This window comes from Piliocolobus tephrosceles, chromosome 6 (genome assembly GCF_002776525.5).
Source record: "Piliocolobus tephrosceles isolate RC106 chromosome 6, ASM277652v3, whole genome shotgun sequence".
NCBI lineage: Eukaryota > Metazoa > Chordata > Mammalia > Primates > Cercopithecidae > Piliocolobus > Piliocolobus tephrosceles.
Window position 1 is genome coordinate 90904878 of NC_045439.1, and position 17837 is coordinate 90922714.

At 41.4% G+C, this 17837-nt stretch overlaps 1 non-coding gene across 1 annotated transcript; it reads left to right on the forward strand.

Annotated features, from left to right (window-relative positions):
• Positions 1–2790: 2790 nt before the first annotated feature.
• On the forward strand, positions 2791–2894 carry LOC111527214. Its single transcript, XR_002726590.1, has one exon. It is a non-coding gene; the product is annotated as a U6 spliceosomal RNA (small nuclear RNA).
• The last annotated feature ends 14943 nt before the right edge of the window (positions 2895–17837 follow it).

Here is a 17837-nt window from a genome sequence, read left to right on the forward strand (position 1 = left end):
GAACTCCAGGTGCTCAAATTCGATTCAGAACAGAGGCTGGGAGGCCAGGCACGGTGGCTCATGCCTATAATCCCAGCACTTTGACAGGCCAAGGTGGGTGGTTCATTTGAGGCCAGGAGTTTGAGACCAGCTTGACCAACATGATGAAACCCCATCTCTATAAAAAATACTAAAATTAGCTGGCCTGGTGGCACATGCCTGTAATCCCAGCTACTCAGGAGGCTGAGGCAGGAGAATCACTTGAACCTGGGAGGCGGAGGTTGCAGTGAGCCGAGATTGCACCACTGCACTCTAGCTTGGGCGACAGAGTGGAAAAAAAAAAACCCCAAAGAACACATGCTGGCAAGGTGGCAGCCTCTGGGGGACGGCATTGGTTGGGAGGTGAGCTGCACCCCGAAGATGTTGTTTGGCTCTATAATTCTGGGCTGGGCTGAGGATGTGGTCAGAAAGCACCTTTACCCAGAGGGAGCTCAGAGGATGAGCAAAGAAAGAGCAGCTTCCTGAAGAACATTTCCATTGTTTACTCACTATAGCTTAAGCAGAAGATGTCTGGTATGGTGACTTTGCCTGGAATAACTTGTAATTGACACAGTTTTCACGACCTTCTCTTGGTTTCCCCTCATTTTTTTTTTCGTTAACAGAATAGTGATGAGTAATTTTATCTGACTTCACTGTGACATCAACTGGCACATCTCCTAAAGTAGCCTTTTGTCTACTGACTGACCTTCAGGGGGATATATTTATATTTATGTATCATTTATTCTCCTCCTCTGTGGATTGTGGTTTTCCGGGAGAGAAGTAAACTTCACTTTAGCAGAACATGGAAAATCCAATTGTTTAATAGGCGACAAATTGCATTTCCTCTCTCTTTTTTCAAGAGATGAGCTGTTAAGAATCACATGTTAGGAATGGTTGTCATGCTAGAAATACATGACTCCCAAAGTTTACACCTTGTGAGTTTCTAGGGTATGTTTGGCTGCCATTTTTACCCATTTCTTATTTTATTTATGTTAATACTCTGTGCCATTTGGTCCACTACACCTGAACATGTATTTATGTCCATCTGCATTCATTGATCACTCAGCTCTTTACAAACAGGCCCCTGTTCATGCAGTCACTTTCCATTATTATGCATTCTGCTTCAGAGGTACTGGATCACTTACCGCTTACCACTATCCAGGTACTCTGGGGCTCTCTCCCCTACTATGTCTTTGCCATGCCATAACCATTGCGAAGAAGAAGAAGAAGAAGAAGAAGAAGAAGAAGAAGAAGAAGAAGAAGGAGGAGGAGGAGGAGGAGGAGGAGGAGGAGGAGGAGGAGAAGAAGAAGGAAGAGGAGGAGGAGGAGGAGAAGAAGAAAGCCTTCCTACTTATTATCTGCCTTGATCATGCCTATAAATCTATTTGGCACCAGTTTAGCCCTGCTCCTTTCTCCTGGAGACTTTCACAAGCCTCTTGTCTGGTTATAGCACCCTCCATTTCCCTCAGTCACATGCTATCATGATCGTGCTTGTGTGGGATCTCCTTGAAGGCAAAGACCTGAATTTGTGTCTTATTCATTCTTATATCCCAAGTCCATTGCATTGCATAGTGCGTGGCATGACATAATTGCTCAATAAATCCATATTAAGTAAAAACAAAACAAATACCTCTATAGAAAAGAATTCAATTCACTATGCCACCTTCTCCATGAAGACTTCTTTGATCCTTTCAACCTGGAAGACATTTCTACCTGTTGGCTTCTCTTCACTCCACCTGTGCCTCCCTTTGAACCTGATACCCTTCTGATTTTCCATTCTACCAGCAAACTGCCTGGCACTCAGAAAGCACTAAGTGGTCACCAAATGAAAGTTAGTTGAAAACGGAACTGAATTTGCTCACAGTCATACCAAAACAATCATTCTGGAATACTCCTGCATCCAGGCAGCTTTTCCCTCACATTGTGAAAATAACATTCCTAGGAATCCAGAGAAGAACTTCAATCCTGAAACAGAATATTCTGTTTGGGTAGTATCTCCATCTTTCCCTGATTGTAGAGGTACATGCAATTTGTTGTTGTTGTTGTTGTCTTGAGGTTCTCAGAATTTTAAAGGCCTATGGTTGGGCTTTAGGGTTCTCAGAATTTTAAAGGCCTATGGTTGGGCTTTAAGGAACTTGAAAAGTCATCTAGCCCTTTAAAGCCACTTTATCTTAAGGGTTTAGAAACCGTTTCTAGAAAGACAGATCATTCATCAAGGTAAGTCAATGGCCAATAGAGTGGGTCCCATCTATACTAACTCTCTCTGTATAGACTTAGTGAGGGCTGATCAAGCTATGATACAGAGTAGGGCTTGATTGCTGAGCCTGATATACAGGAAACAAGTAACTTAATAAACACTCCTGACTGAGTCTAGAAGGCGAGCATTATTCTCCCTCTTATTGATAAGCTGCAAAGCTCACAACCCTCAGAGAGTCTAAACCAGCCCAGGATACTGGGTCAGTGCTCTGAAGAGAGGAACCAGAAACTCCAAAAAATGCTTGGCCTGACTGTGGCCTTGGTCTCTTCCTGATATTCTCCTTCATCATGTCTAGGTCTGACTTAGGGAAGAATCCTCAAGTGCTGAGGGAATAGTGAGTATTTAGGAAGGACCATTCAGAACATATGTACTGAGTTCAGCAAGTCACTATCATAGTCATCAGGTCAGGGGTGCATGAGAGTAGTGAACTGACACTACTTGCCCACAGTACAAGGCCTGACACCTGGCAAACACTTCCCAATCCACATTTGTTGGGTTGATATCGAGTCAAGTATGCACACTTCACCAATGTGCTTGTCAAAACTGGAGTGATGCAGAGAAGATGGCAAGGTCCCTGTGCTAGGATGACATGCACATCCATAAAGGGATACAAACATACACAGGAATGCCGGGCGCAGTGGCTCACGCCTGTAATCCCAGCACTTTGGGAAGCCAAGGCAGGCAGATCATTTGAGGTCAGGAGTTCAGGACCAGCCTGGCCAACATGGTGAAACCCACCCCCCCATCTCTACTAAAAATACGAAAATTAGCTGGGCATGTTTGTGCACACTTGTAATTCCAGCTACTCAGAAGGCTGAGGCAGGAGAATCACTTGAACCTGGGAGGCGGAGGTGGCAGTGAGCCGAGATAACGCCACTGCACTCCAGCCTAGGCAACAGAATGAGACTCTAACTCAAAAACAAACAAACAAACAACAACAACAACAAAAATACACAGGAAAATAGTATCAAAACCCCAAAAGGAAGAATGTTCATCAATCTCAGAGGAGTGATTGCCACAGGGACCAGCACTGGGTGGGGTTCAAAGGAAACTTGATGTGTGTCTATTATGTACTGTTTTATTTCTTCTCTTTCCTTTTTTTTTTTTTTTTTTTTTTGACACAGGGTATCACTCTCTCACCCAGGCTGGAGGGCAGTGGGGCCTTCATGGCTCACTGCAGCCTTGACTTCCTGGGCTCAAGCAATTCACCCACCTCAGCCTCCTGTGTAGCTGCTGGGATTACTAGCATGCACAACCACTCCCCAGTAATTTTTTAAATTTTTTTGTAGAGTTGAGGTCTCATTATGTTGCCTAGGCTGGTCTCAAACTCCTAGGCTCAAGTGATCCTCCCACCTCTGCCTCCCAATGTTTTATTTCTTTTTTTTTTTTTTTTTTTTTTTGAGACGGAGTCTTGCTCTGTCGCCCAGGCTGGAGTGTAGTGGCCGGATCCTGGCTCACTGCAAGCTCCGCCTCCCGGGTTCACGCCATTCTCCTGCCTCAGCCTCCCGAGTAGCTGGGACTACAAGCGCCCGCCACCTCGCCTGGCTAGTTTTTGTATTTTTTAGTAGAGACGGGGTTTCACCATGTTAGCCAGGATAGTCTCGATCTCCTGACCTTGTGATCCGCCCGTCTCGGCCTCCCAAAGTGCTGGGATTACAGGCTTGAGCCACCACGCCGGGCCTACAATGTTTTATTTCTTAACCAAACAAAGAAAATAAAGGAAGAACTGAAACAAATATGATAAAAAGTATTTATTAATTGTAGGCAATGGATACGTTGGTATTACATTAACCTCTGTAATTCTCTGAAGATTTGAGTTTTTAAAAATAATATTGCAGCAGTATGCTACAAAAGTCATTATGTTTGTTTCTGTTTTGGCTCCAGCATGGAGGATTCCCAAGACTACTGTCAAGTTCAATGATTTGGTAGAAACTCGTAGAACTCAGAAAAGCTGTGATACTTACAGTCTTAGTTTATTAGAGTGAAAAAATACAGATGAAAATGGCAAAGGAAGGCAGGCTTGGTGGCTCACGCCTGTAATCCCAGCACATTGGGAGGCCGAGGCGGCAGAGCATGAGGTCAGGAGTTCAAGACCAACCTGGCCAACATGGTGAAACCCCATCTCTACTAAAAGACAAAAAAATTAGCCAGACGTGGTGGCAGGCACCTGTGATCCCAGCTACTCAGGAGGCTGAGGCAGGAGAATCACTTGAAAACCCAAGAGGCAGAGGTTGTAGTGAGCTGAGATCATGCCTTTGCATGCCTAGGCGACGGGGTAAGACTCTGAAAGAAAGAAAGAAAGAAATAAAGAAAGAAAGAAAGAAAGAAAGAAAGAAAGAAAGAAAGAAAGAAAGAAAGAAAGAAAGAAAGAAAGAAAAGAAAGGGAGAGAGAGAGAGTCCAGGACAGACCAGGTATGAGCTTGCCACTGTCCTCTCCTAGAGGAGTTGTACAGAGAGTACTTAATTCTCCCAGGAACAACGTGTGGTGGTACACACAAAGTATGGCCAACCACAGAAGCTCATCAGAGAGTTTTGGTGTCCAGGGTTTTGTTATTCAGTCTCTGGCCTTCCCCGAGGTCAAACACAGTGCAGCCTAAGGCCCGCATCATAAATCACATTACTAACATTAAGTCATCTGACGTCGTCCAAGACCTCAGGTATACAAAGGCCGACCCTTTCTTTGGAATGTGCAGGGGTTGAACACCATAAGCCTGTGAGTTAACCCTTTATTACACAGTCCCCAGACAAGCCAAAGTGAGATGCAAGACCTCTGCCTGGATTTGCAAAAGATTTTGTGACCCTCAGCCAACTACCTACCTCAAGCCTATGGAACATTTGGAGAGATGGTGGTGGTTGGAGAGCCTCCAGTTTTCTTAAGCTCCTCACTTCAAGCTTACGAAAATGGGCTCCAATCAGACCACTAGAAATCACAATATGTGTCTCTTGAACTTTCAGAAACCAACAGACTGGTGACTGATTTGCACCTGAGATAGCTAGTTTAGGAAAGACTGGCTTGTGGGAACTTGGCTCTGGGAACAGGCTTTGGGATTTGACTGCCCTCCCAGATTTTGATGAGACAAAGAATAGGTGCATATTTCTAGTGGAGAGAGGAAGAGCAAACCAGTTCAGGACCTTCTTGGAAGCTGTGGGACTGGACCACAGCATTCTTAGGGGCTAAGGAAGGTGCTGTAAGCAGCCAGCCAGAGGAAAAGGTATCAGCCCAAAAACAGGAAGTGGAGGGGTTTTTGAAGAATCTTTTAAAGTCCCATGGAAGAGAAAGAGTTAACTTTGAACCCTGCCAAGTCCGCGGAAGACATAAGCCAACTCACTATAGTAGTCAACTTTAAAAGTTCCTGGCCTCATACAGTGGTGCACACCTGTAGTCCCAGCTACTTGGGAGGCTGAAGAGGGAGGATGTCTTGACGTCAGGAGACTGAGACTATAGTGAGCTACAATTGTACCACTGCACTCCAGCCTGGGCACAGAGCAAGAAGGTGCTTAAAAAAGAAAGAAAGAAAGAAATTTCTGTCCATTTTCTCCTCTACATTCTGCCCTGATCTAACTTCAGAGAGTCAGAAACTGGTTAGTAGGGTGCATGAGAAGAACTAGGTGAAGAAAGAGAATTTTCTTTTGACTACGGGCCTATATAGGTCAAAGCTGAGGAAGTAAAAACATTCAACTTTGAATGAAGTGCAAAATTCTAATTATTAATGAGACTAGAGATTTTAATTAATAACCTGGTACTATTTGGGAAACAGAGTAACAAGAGAAACTTTTTCACTATTTTCCCTCCTCTGTGCTTCAGTTCTAGTAATTTCCTTGACTTGTCTCCAAGTATACTAATCTTATTTCCTGCTATGTGCAGTCTGCTGATAAGTTATTCTAATAAATTTCTAATTTCAGATATTGTTTTCTATTTCTAAAGTGTCTACCTGGTTTATTAAGAATATAGTTTAGTTTTCTATTGAAAAGCTTATTCTTTTACCCATTTCATACTTTTTTCCTCTGTTTTCTAAAAAATATTAATGAAAAGAAGTTATTGTGTGCTGACTTCAATACTAGGGTCATCTCTGAGTCTGCTTCTATTGACTGTTTCATTTCTTAGTAATTGGTCTCTTTTTTCCTGCCTCTTTGTGTGTCTGATAATTTTATTGTATGCCAAATGTTGTAGATTGTACATTGCAGAGGCTCTGGATTATGTAATATTCCTTAAGAGACTGTTAAATTTTGTTCTTGCACGAAGTAAAATCACCAAATGATCACTTTGATCATGTTGAGACTTGAGGATTGGTTTTAGGCTTAGTTAGGGCAAGTCTTTTATAATTTTGCCCTAGTTTCTAAAGTGTACCCCTTACTTCTAATAAATGGTTCTTATTCCTATGGTATGATCTTTCTAGAGTCTCAACTGAGAGTTCACATGTTAACCAAGTACGTCTACTCTGGGTACTCCTGAACTTCAAAATCTTCCCAGCACTGTCCAGTACTGAGATCTTTACTCTCTAGCCTTCTGGTCACCTGGAATCTTAGCCTACCCATGCATCTTTTACAATTCAGTCAAACATATGATGGAATTTGTGTGTGTGTGCAGGTATTTTTCACTCCTTTTCTGAGACTTTCTTCTTACAAATACACTGACCCCAGCAGCCTACACAGTCGTGAACTCTAATCTCTATTTCTTTCACCCAGCAGGATTCCTGCTCTTTGCTTGGGTTCTGTTTCCCTGCACCATGGCTTGGAGATAATTTCAAGAGTTTCAGTCCAATCATCAAATGTTCCTTCTGTCTAACTCCATATAAAGGCTGCAGAAAGGACAGAAATTGGGGAGGGGAATTGCACAGTTATCCCAGAAAGGCAGTAACCCAGATAGAAAGAGGAAGAGCACTGAGAATTAAATATAATGAGAGCAGTTTTCATGTGCTATGATATATCCAGATATTGAAAGATTTTGGCTCTAGTGTAGAGAACATAATACCAAGGTAAGAAAAGAACAAAGAAAAACCTGGAAAGATATTCCAGTTGAATTTCCGTTAGACTTCTCAAATTGACTTAGGAATTGTGCATTTGAATATTAGTTTCAGGTTTAAATCTGAAAGGGTAAAGTTTCTAGCAACCAATAAGGACAGAGAAGGTATAAGTATCCACCTACCTCCTCCATCCTCTGAAACAGAAGATAACAAAGAGTTTGAAAAGATAGGAAGACATTTTGGCTTAGTCCAAGATTTGGCAACCAGCTCAGGAATGTAAGGACCAAAATGATCAAAAAATCGAGTCATGGGAAACAGCTGAAAGAAGAGACTGCAGTTGTTTATTAAAGCCATTACAGTAATTTTTGATGTTTAAGATTATGCAAATGAATTTTGATCTTTTCCAATAGGAATATGAACAGAAGGAATAAACAAAATATTTAATTTTAAAAAATACAAATGGCAAAAATCATAAGAAGAAAAGTTTAAATAAAAGCAGAATAAAACAACTAGTTACTATTTTTTAAACCTATAAGCATAGCATAGAAATTAAGCATGGAATAATTTAAATAACCAGCAATTTAAACAAGACAAATGTCCCGAAATGGGTAGATTGCTTAAATAAGTTATGATGAATTAAAGAGCTGTATGGATATGATCTTATCTTGGCAGAAATAGAATTATTTGAACATATATGCATATATATATATACATGTGTGATCTAAATAATATATGTTAATGTGTCAGTGACAGTTAACATTACAGAGTGGGATTATGAGTTTTCTTTTTGTTCTTTTGCTTGTCTGTATTTGCATATTATAATGAATATATAATGTTTTTGTAACAAGAACTCCTCTCTCATCAACACCAAAAAATCTGGTATTTTTTATGCATGAAAATTTTTTCTTACTTAAAATTATCAATTTATTTTGCACTAATTATACCTGCTTTGCTTGTTTGGCTTTGCTTACACTTTGTGGACAGGGGTAAAGAAATGTCATTGTTTTAGCATCTGTAAGATGGGGATAATACATATCTCAGAGGGTTAGTGCCTATGTCTAGCAATAAACTCTTTGCTGTTTAAATCAAACCCCACCATTGAATTTAGATTGTTTTGGCTGATGAGGGCCAGGAGAGGAGATCAAGATAGCTTATTTGACCCCATTGTCCCCTCCAAGCCACTCCAGTTTTCTCTCCTCCTTCCTTCACAACACCCAGCTCCTTCCAACTCATTCCTTCCAACTGTCTGACCTGGCACCTACCCCCTGCAGTCACGAGCTAATTTCCTGGTCACTCCTGTATTTATAAAGGAATTGAATTGGCCTCCTGGCTTACTGTCTTCCTCTCTAACCTCAGGTGGGCTTTAATTCTTGGTGATTTCAGTCTTAACTCTTCATTCCCTTAGCCCTTCAATTCCTTAACCTCCTTCCCTCACCCCAGCACAACCCCTTCTTCCCATTGCCATACTTTAGACCAAGTACTCCTGATAAATTCACCTTTTCTGAAACTTTCCTTTCAAACATCTTTCTCTCTTCCAAGCTTACTTTCTCTAATACCCCACTTCAACAATTATTTGACTAAATCCATTGATTTCCCCTCCTTTTCCACATTAAATTTTCAGTATCCCATTATCTCCCTCAAGTCTTCATTTCTTATGATTACAATCAGTTCCTTAAAATGCCTTCATCTCCTCTGTGCCTTTTTCCCTTTATCATATTTACCTGGCAGAACTCCAACCCTGAGTGAATGCAACTCTTAGATTTCTTTGTACTAGTATCCAATTATCTGTCACCAGAGAAAACGCGCAGAACCTGGGTGACCGGTTCAGCTTAGACTTCATAACCACAAACAAAACAGGTAACCAACACCACGTGGCAAGCCCGTTCCATTTCCTTAGTATATTTTCTTTTCTTTCCCTTTATATCACGTTGATAACCAGGTGCACCTTCAGAAGTTCTGTCCACTGAGAGGCTATCTGTTCCCTTGAGGCTGTTTTCAGGGCCACTCCTGAGTGGGACAATAGTGGCAGCAGTCCATCTTTGGCTTGAACCAACATACTGAGCTGACTGATTCATGATCCAGGTTTGGATTTTTCCCTCCTCTATCAGTGGTTGTGGAAAACCTTCCCCAGGAGGTCATGGCGCAAGCAATTGCCTTGGTGCAACAGAAGTAAATAACTTAGTTAAAGCCATTATAGTAATTTTTTATTTTTAAGATTATGCAAATGAATTTTGATCATTTCCAATGGAACTATGAACAGAAGGAATAAACAGGATATTTAATTTAAAAATACAAATGGCCAAAATCATAAGAAAAAAGTTTAAATAAAGGCAGAATAAAACAACTAGTTACCATTTTTTAAACCTATAAGCATAGAATATAAATTAAGCATGGAATAATTTAAATAAGCAGCAATTCAGACAAGACAAATGTCCCCAAATTGGTAGATTGCTGAAATAAATTATGATGAATTAAAGAGCTGTATGGAGATATATATACACACACACACACACACATATATACAGGTTCACACACATATATACACATATATATATATATATATACACACACACACACACCTATATACAGGTTCTCGCTCTGTCACTTAGGCTGGAGTACAGTGGCATGATCACAGCTCACTGCAGCTTTGAACTCCTGGGCTCAAGTGATCCTTTCACCTCAGTTTCCCAAGTAGCTGGGACTACAGGTGCACACCGCCACACCTGGCTAATCTTTTTACTTTTATTTTTTGGAGAGATGGAATCTCACTATGTTGCCCAGGCTGCTTGTGAATTCCCGGCCTCAAGCAATCCTCCTGCCTCAGCCTCCTAAAGTGCTAGGATTACAAGTGTGAGCCACCATGCTTGGCCTAGTGGATGTTCTATTTGTAGAACTTGCTTGTGCACTGCAGACCAGTGCACAATCTCAGGCCTGATCTCAAATGTACTATTTTCATTGCGCACTGCTGTTGCTCCCATCCTACCTAATGACTTGTTGGGTGTGCCAGTGTCCAAACCCTGATGCATGGTCTCAAATGGGACCCTGTAACACACAGGATCTGCTTCTCAAATGGTGACAAATTCTCTGCTGCAAATGGCATGGCCTTGCTCCAGAACCCTGGGGCGCTGTGCTGGACCTCCCTACCTCACACGGTGTCCTTACCTACTATGAAATCCTTTGGTGCCACGGATTAATTACAGCAGTGATATGGTTTGGCTGTGTCTCCACCCAAATCTCATCTTGAATTGCAGCTCCCACAATTCCCATGTGTTGCAGGAGGAACCCAGTGGGAGATCACTGAATCATGGGGGCAGTTTCCCTCATACTGCTCTCATGGTAGTGAATAAGTCTCATGAGATCTGATGGTTTTATATAGGGAAACCCCTTTCACTTGGCTCTCATTCTCTTTTCTTGTCTGCCACCATGTGAGATACGCCTTTCACCTTCCACCGTGATTGTGAGGCCTCCCCAGCCATGTGGAACTGTGAGTCCATTAAACTTCTTTCTTTTGTAAAATTGCCCTAGTCTTGGGTGTGTCTTTATCAGCAACATGAAAATGCACTAATACAAGCAGTCACATGCTGCAAGTGGCAAGGCTGGTTGTATCACATCCTGAATCTAGATCAGTATTCTCCACTGCTCTGGGCTCTGGTCAGGAAGTCCCAGCCATTGGAATTGAGTCTCGTCTCTCTTATGGGACTGTGATAAGACCCAGGAGGCACATGGGCAAGAAAATGAGAGGTGGAGACATTAGTTCCTGATTGCTCTTTTTTTGCCATTTCCCCCTCCCCCAAAACTAGTATGTTTTTTTTCATACAATATCTGTTTCAGTAATGGCCCATCTCTTTTCTCCTTTGTAAATAGAGTGTACCTTTCCTTTGAGCTGTCCCTCCAGGTATGTACTATTCTGTGTATCCCACCTCGATACTAAGTATGTTTCAGTTTAATGACTGACAGCACATTGAAATAGCTCATTCATCTAGGATATACTTTTCAACATTTATTTGTATTGGATTTAGGAGGAATTTAGAATTCCTGTGTTAGCAGTTGGGAATGTAAAGTTAATTTTTTTGTCATCTGCCATTTCTTTAAAAAGTCTAGGCCAGCGCTGTTGGATAGAAACACAATGTGAGCCACATATATAAGTTTACATTTGCTAATAGCCACATTACAACAAAAAAAAAAAGAAAAAAGAAAGAAAGAAAAAAAAAGGAAACAAAGAAACAGGTGGAAGCCGGGGAGCCAGGTGTTGGGGCATGTGTCTATAGTCCCAGCTACTCAGAAGGCTAGTGTAGGAGTATCGCTTAAGCCTAGGAAATTGAGGCTGCAGTGAGCCAATATCACACTACTGCCCTCCAGCCTGGGTGACAGAGCAAGGTCCTGTCTCTTAAACAAACAAACAAAAACTTACAGAAGGAGCAGGATTGAAAAAACTAAGTAAATAAATAGGGAGAGGGAGAGAGGTGAAGTCAATTTTAATTTTTGTTTGTTTGTTTAAGAGACAGGACCTTGCTCTGTCACCCAGGCTGGAGGGCAGTAGTGTGATATTGGCTCACTGCAGCCTCCATCTCCCAGGCTTAAGCGATTCTCCTGCCTCAGCCTCCGGAGTAGCTGGGACTACAGGCGCCCGCCACATCGCCCGGCTAGTTTTTTGTATTTTTAGTAGAGACGGGGTTTCACCGTGTTAGCCAGGATGGTCTCGATCTCCTGACCTCGTGATCCGCCCGTCTCGGCCTCCCAAAGTGCTGGGATTACAGGCTTGAGCCACCGCGCCCGGCCAAGACGGGGTTTTATCATGTTGGCCAGGCTGGTCTTGAACTCCTGACCTCAGGTGATCTACCTGCCTTGGCCTTCCCAAAGTGCTGGCATTACAGACGTGAGCCACTGTGCCTGGCCAATTTTAATATATGTAATCCAAGATATCTAAAATGTTTTCTTTTTTCTGCTTTATTTTTAAATTTTTTAGGGACAGGAGTCTTGCTCTGCCTCCCAGGCTGGCGTGCTGTGGGGCAGTCATTGCTCACTGTAGCCTTGAACTCCTGGGCTCAAGAGAACCTCCCATCTTAGCCTCCTGAGTAGCTGGGACTACAGACATGAGCCACCATACCTGGCTTAAATATTTTCGACATTTAATCCTAGCCACCTTTCAAGAGCTTAATAGTTGAATGTGGCTAGTGGCTATCATATTGGAGAGTTCTGATCCAGACTCATTCCCAGTAATTCTTCATATCCATGCAGAACTTTGGAGGCTACAAAAATCTCCCTATACCTTCTCTAGTTTGTTTCTTGAAAATGTGATCAATGGATTTATGACCTCCGTGTTGGAGATCAGAAACTGAAGATCAGAGATACGAACTGATTTTCCCGAGATAACCCAGCGAGCCTGAAAGTAGCAGAGGCAGAGCCCAGATCTGGCCATTCAGTCTAATTCTGCAATGAACAGAGCAGTAATTCCTAAACTTGTCTGTATACTCAAATCATTAGGAGATCTTTAAAAATTTCCTAAGTCCAGCCACACCCTAGATGAATTAAATCTGAAGACCTGGAGTGGGACACAGACATCATTAGTTTCTGAAGCTCCCTGATGGTTTCACTGGGCAGCCACTTTTGGGAATCACTGGTATACATTCTTGTTCCTCAAAGCGTGGTCCGTGGACTCATAGCATCAGTGTCACTGGGGAGCTCGCCTTGTCAGAAAGTAATCTTCTCAAACCTACCCCAGACCTAATGAATCAGAACCTGCCTTTAACAGGGTCTTCCGGTTGATTCCAGTGCACGATAAAGTTTGAGAACTCTAAAGCATAGCATACTTCTTTTAGATGAAATAAAATATAGTCCAGTACATTTTCATTATGGGATTTATTGAGAAAGGCAGTAACCATGGCTTCATATTGGTAGCCATTATGCTTTCATTAAATTAATACTATATAATTAGGGTGCTGCTTTCTTGGTTTTATTATGACTGTATTTCTGAATGATTATTATACACTCCCTTTCTATTACACAGAATTGATCTAGGAAGACTAGAGAAACTGCCCTGAATCTCTTTCCATGCATTTCTCTCAACCTTTAAATGCGCCTTTATTTAACAACAAAAGTTCAACATTTTCCCCCTCGTTCAATCAGCAGACTTTTACCAAGAACTTATACTGTATATGATGTTGAGAGGTGAGATGAGAAATAAAAAAAAACTGCTTCAAGTCTTTTTGTATGTTTTTTAAGAGGCTTACAGTTTGTAGCAAAAACCTAGCACATACACCCAAATGGCTCTAAAATAAGAGAATATGAGGCACATCATGAGGGTGTGTAGACAAGGTGCCCTGTGATTCAGGAATAGGAGAGGCCACTTCCTGCTACTAGGATTAAGAAAATTGCCATGAAGGAGGTGGCCTTTGTGTTAAAGGATGTGGACATTCAGCGGGGAGGGAAGCTGTCTTTACAAGAGAGAACAACCTCCCAGATGGCTTCAATCATTAGGTGAATACTGATGTGTATTAGTCAGAATGCCTGGTAGTAAGGGACTGATATCCTACTCAACCTGGTTAAAGCTGGAAGGAAGATTTTGGGCTCAGAGAATCTACAGATGGAACAATCAAACTGTGGAGAGGACTCTGGAACATTGGGAACAACAGACTCAAAAGCTTCTAGGACTTTTTCTTCCTATTTTTTTCTTTATGTCAGTTTCATCTTTTCTTCCTTTAGTCTGGCTTGCTCAACATGAAAGAAGCATGGCTGCAAACCATTCCTATCTATTTATTTACATCCTACACCTTCCAATACCAGAGAGTGAAATCCCAGATATTTGGTATCTGCTTCAAAATAATATGACAAGGGAGGAAAAAGATGGACGTATGGGTGAACCAAGATTGGCCAATGAATCATTGTTGAAGCTGGGTATTACACAGATGGGAGTTTGTTACGCTATTCTGTTTGTTTGTTTTTCTAAGACCCATGACAACACACTGAATGTTAGGCTATTCTGTAGACTTTTGTACATGTTGGATGTTTAAATTTTAAAAACATTACCATGAAGGAATCATACTTAGCTTCTCTTGAGTCAGACACCTGCCTCTAGATCGGGCAGCAGTGGCCAGGGGATGTGGTGATGTGGTGATGGAGGAACTCGGCAGCTCCAAAGACAGCCTCATGGTGGGGATTGTGGGGGAGCTGTTTCCGGAATAAAGGAGGCTCTATTTTCAGAGGAAAGGAGGGGAGGCCTCCAGGGCAGAGATGACTGATTTATGGTGACTCCAACTTGTTATTACCAGCCTCCATTTCTCTCTCCTGGGCTCTAGGCCCATATTTCTGAGAATCATCAGATTGTCCCAACTGGATGTCCCTGGGCACCTCTAAATTGACACATTTAAAATCAGACTCTTCATCATCTGGTGTTCCTGCAGTGTTTTCATCTTCCGCTCAGTACTCTAACCAGAAATTTCTGAGTCATGTTCAACTGATCCTGCTTCCTCACAATCCCCATATTTCAGTTTTGTCATATCTACTTCTGAAATAATGATTGACTCCATCCCTTCCTCCTTATTTCCAGCTTCACTACACAAGGTCAGAAGTCTCCTAACCTCAAGTGCTCCAAAGTCCACACCACCTCATACAAACACATCACAACTTTCTACAACACCTATTTAATCTTTTCATCCCTGGGCTTCAAGTCTTCAAGAATTCCTTGTGGTCTCATAACAAACATAAGGTGTCATGACCTTAAGCTCTTATAAAGTTGTTAAAAATCCGGTCTTAGATTACTTTCAAAGCTTTAAAGCTTCTCACCTCACAGTATTGTATACAGTATAAGTGCTCAGTAAAAGTCTGCTGATTGAATCAGGGGAAATGAAAGTTTAACTTTTGCTGGAAAACAAAGGTGCAGTGCCATTTAAAGCCATTTATACACAATGGGCTACACACAACATGCACTTCTAATTCTCCTGTACTTTTGCTTATGGTTCTTCCTTCTATTAATTTATTAGTTATAATTAACAAATAATTGTGTATTTTTGTGGAGTACAATGTAATGTTTTGATCTCTAATGTATGCATTGTAGAGATTAATCTAGCTCATTAACTTATATATCACTTTACCAACTTACCACTTCTTTGTGGTGAGAATATTAAACATCTATACTTTTAGCAGTTTGGAAATATACATTATTATTTTTTTTTATATGGTTTTTATTTTATTTGACTTTTTTTTTCTTTTTTGACATGAGGTCTCACTCTGACACCCAGACTGGAGTGCAGTGGTACAATCTCAGCTCACTGCAGCCTTGGTCTTCCACGCTCAGGTGATCCTCTCACCTCAGCCTCCCAAGTAGCTGGGACCAAAGGCACGTGCCACCATGCCAGGCTAATTTTTAGTATATTTGGTAGAGACGGAGTTTCACCATGTTGTCCGGGCTGGTCTTGGGCTCCTGAGCTCAAGAGATCTACCCACATTGGCCTCTCAAAGTGCTGGGATTACAGGCATGTGCCACCATGCCTGGCCCTGAAATATATGTTGTTATTAACTGTAGTCACCATGCAGTTCAGTAGATCACTACATTATTTCTTATCTCCAGTCTAAATGAAAGTTTGTACCCTTTGATTAACATCTCCCCTTTCTCTATCCCTCCATCTTTGCGAAGCCTCTGGTACTCACCCTTCTTTCTACTCTCCATTTGCATGTAATTGAACTTTTTTAGATTCCACATATAAGTGAGATGATACATTATTTGTTTTTCTGAGCCAGGCTCATTTCACTTAACATGATGTCCTCTGATTCCATTTGTGTTGTCTCAAATGACAGACATTCCTTGTTTTTTAAAGATTGTATATAGTATTCCATCGCGTGTGTATATACCACATTTTCTTTATTCATTCATCCACTGCTAAACACTTAGGTTGCTTCCTATCTTGGCTGTTATGAATAATGCGGAAATAAACAGAGGTGTGCAGGTCTCTTAGATGTTCCAGTTCCAATTCCTTTGGATATATACCCAGAAACAGAATTGCTGAGTCGTATGGTAATTCTATTTTTGGTTTTTTGAGGAACCTCCATATTATTTTCCCAAATGACTGTACTTGCTCCTTTTTGATTATGAACACGTTGGCTCAATTCTACAAGATTGGGCTTAAAACTCACCTCCTTCAGGAAAAGTCTCTGACTTCTTCAGTAGTCACTTCCTCTTTTGTGCTCTTAGACGCCCTTTTAGTATGGCACTTCTAATGCCATGCAGTAATTATGTTTTTTTTTTTTTTTTTTTGCCTTCATATCCTCCTCCCTGGCAAAAGCCCAGTTTTAATAATCATGATGTATCTCTTATGCATAATGCAATGAGAAAACATTTTAAAAATAAATTTGAAAACTACAACACAGAATAATAGGTCTTCTTGGTTACAAGGGATCCCAGCATTCTAGTTCAGCCATCTGTGACAGATTAGACTTTGACATAATCAGCTCTAGTGAAGGCAACCTTCTCCTGAGGGAGCCCATTCTATTTCTGGAGAACTCTTATAAGGTTCCTCTTTGTTCTGACCCTTGAATCCTTCTCTCTGCAGTTCTTGCCAATTAGTCCAAGTTCTATTTCTTGGAACCTCCTGAATGACTGTTGAACTTCAGAAATCAGCTCTCCTGTTCTTCAAACTAAACATCGAACGTTCTTTCAAGGACTGCTCACAAGGCACAGGTTGAATTTCTAAGCTCCTGCACATGCTTCAGCTTGTCTCAGTCTCTCTGGATATGTGGCTCCAGAATTGTGTATGATACCAGGTGTGGTCTGACTGGAACAGGACATCAACAAGGAAGACTCATGAGTAAGAAGACTCATGAGCAATATTGAAGGCACGGCTGATGTTGTGCAACGAGATACCAATTTCCATAGCCAAGCAGAACAGCCCATGATGAAGAACAAAGGAGACAGGTGTTTGTATTTTTATTTATTTTGAGAGAGGGTGTTGCTCTGTCACCCAGGCTGAAGCACAGTGGTGTAATCACGGCTCACTGCAGCGTCAACCTCATAGGCTCAGGTGATCTTCCTCCCATCTCAGCCTTCCAAGTAGCTGGGACTACAGGTGTACACCACCACACCCAGCTAACCTTTTTCATTAATATTTTTTGTAGAGACATGGGTTTTGCATGTTGTTCACACTGGTCTCGAACTCCTGGGCTCAAGCAATCCTCCCACTTTCTCCTTCCTAAGTGCTGGGAGGGATTACAGGTGTGAGCCCCTGCACCTGGCCTGTTTGTGCTTATTCAGGGCTATGGATTGGCAAGGTAAGAATAGTGAAGGATCACAGAAAAGGAACCTCTCTGAATTCCATTTCAAACATTTATATCATCTTCTTCATACTATCATCTTCAGAAGAGTCCCCACATTCTCCAAAGACTTTGGCATCTAAAGTGAATTTGTTCAGACTTTCCTCTGTATGTTTTCAGAAGTTACTGATTCTTAAAAAATTTATCCTTTCTCCTTATTTGATGTGGCAAAGAGAAAGACACTTTTCACATTATTTTTCTAATAATATATTGCTTAAAATTTGATAAACTAGTAATTCCTTTGAAATTACATGACAAAATAAACCTTATCTCATTAGATTTAAAAACATAAAATA